Raw genomic sequence first — 2,014 nt, forward strand, 5'->3', positions numbered from 1 at the left:
ACCGACATCTGGTGAAAATTTCATGTCATTAATACCTCTAGTAATATATTTACTGAGAAAAATGTTGTTGTGTTCAATACTTATTTTACCCGCTGTATTTGCAAACGAGGAAGAGAGTTTTAACACGATAATCAGAACAAAAAAAGGATAATTTGTTGAAAACAGAATCTGGATAAACCGAGGACACTTTTAATGTCCCTTAATAATGAGCCCAATTAAAGGAACAAAGAGAAAATGAGCTGAACAGCAGCATGAAGACAGCATGTGGTTGTGCTTCATTCATTATGTATACAACCAGCACTTGATGAGGCTTCAGCCTCGTGCCTCTAAAAACAGTCGTCATCACTGACGTTGTTTGTGCTCTGATGTCTGAATCTCCGCAGACGTACAAGTTTGTGTGTGTGGGTGGTGGGAGGAAATTTTATTCCTTCTATACTGCATTTTGGTGCAAGTTTGTGACATTTCTGAACTAAATTCCCATTTTGCAATGGAAAATGCACAATTTGAGCACCAGGTAAATCAAGACACGAACAGAAAATCATGGTTCAGTTTTCTTTGAAGGAATGAMAATCAACCACTACCTTGGGTTTAAACCTAAACTAATCTTATCCTGTGAGGAAGTTATAGTYGTGTCATTAAAACCTGTCCAGTGGCTCACAAGAAATTTTGYAAAAAGACAAACACACAAAGACAAYGATGCAAGTAACAGTTTTATAAAACTTTATTTTCTGCATTACAGATTAAACAACTTCAAGAAACACACGTGATTTGTGTGAACTTTCACTTATTTGTAACCATGTTTCTTCAGTAAAGCCAAAGAAAAATATTATCAATACTGCAAAAAAATGATCAACTTTGAAAAAACTTTCATGTAAAGTGCTAGTCGACATCTTTAAAAGGGAAAATAATTTGGCAATTTCTTTCAAACCGTGTTTCATCATCATTAAACTAATTACAAAAGATAACTAAGGCAGGTTTGATTACAATCCTGTGAAGTGGGTTTTCTGTTCTGCTTTTCCTCTAAACATATGAATCATCACGTATGAAACTGGAGCTGGTTGCCTGCTGACATAATAAGGTTCCTGGGTGGAGCTTTGATGTCAGGTGCTGGAAACGAGGCGCTTTAGCAGCTTGCCTTCATTTATTATTCATGTTTGATCAAAGACAGTAATTCAGCTGAAACCACACAGAGGTAAACAAAGACTAAAAGCARTCTAAATAATTATGATTCTTATAATGTGTGGTATTCACAAACTTTGTCTCCTGATAAAATAAAACAAAATCCTATAGACTAAAGAGTGCACGTTGTTCTGTCATTCAAACAGCAGCAGAWACAGGCAGCTGGAACACGTGGAGCATAACTGCTGCAACAAAGACCAACAATGCTCTTCTGGATAAGCCGATACCTGGTGATTAGAGTTGAATACCTGTCTGTCTGTTCACGGCAACATGGCAGCRCCTCTGAGACACACACAACACAGGGGTATCTAATTCCTGCACATAAACACCCAGACGCTGAACAAAGCAACCAGAAACCATGTGAGGATTTAGCCCTTGCGTTTGCTGCAGAAATATTTTATAAGCCAACAAAAAAATACTTACCTCACTGAAGTTAATGGCTGCAAAAACACACGTGATGGACATTGTAGAGCAGCACTATAGTAAAAATGGTCTTATCAAGCAGGGTCATCATTAAGCACAGGATATAAGCCGATCGATGCTAAAGGTTAGCTATAATACAAGACTACTCCTGCAACAAACAGTAATTTAACAAAAGTAATTAAACTATACTTTTAGCTTTATTCCAACTAGCTTGGTGCTAGTTTTGCACAAGAGTGAACTACAGAATGACACAATAATCAGAGTGAAAGCGAAAAACAGATTCTGCAGTGATGCATGCTGCACTTGAAATCTGTTTAGCAACAACCTAAATAAATTCAATTCAGACAACCCCATGCAAATGAACATTTTTTTAAATAGTAAACACTTTTGATCATCCATTAAAGATATATAT

The sequence above is a fragment of the Austrofundulus limnaeus genome, unplaced genomic scaffold (genome assembly GCF_001266775.1).
Source record: "Austrofundulus limnaeus strain Quisiro unplaced genomic scaffold, Austrofundulus_limnaeus-1.0 Scaffold51, whole genome shotgun sequence".
NCBI classification, from domain to species: Eukaryota; Metazoa; Chordata; class Actinopteri; order Cyprinodontiformes; family Rivulidae; genus Austrofundulus; species Austrofundulus limnaeus.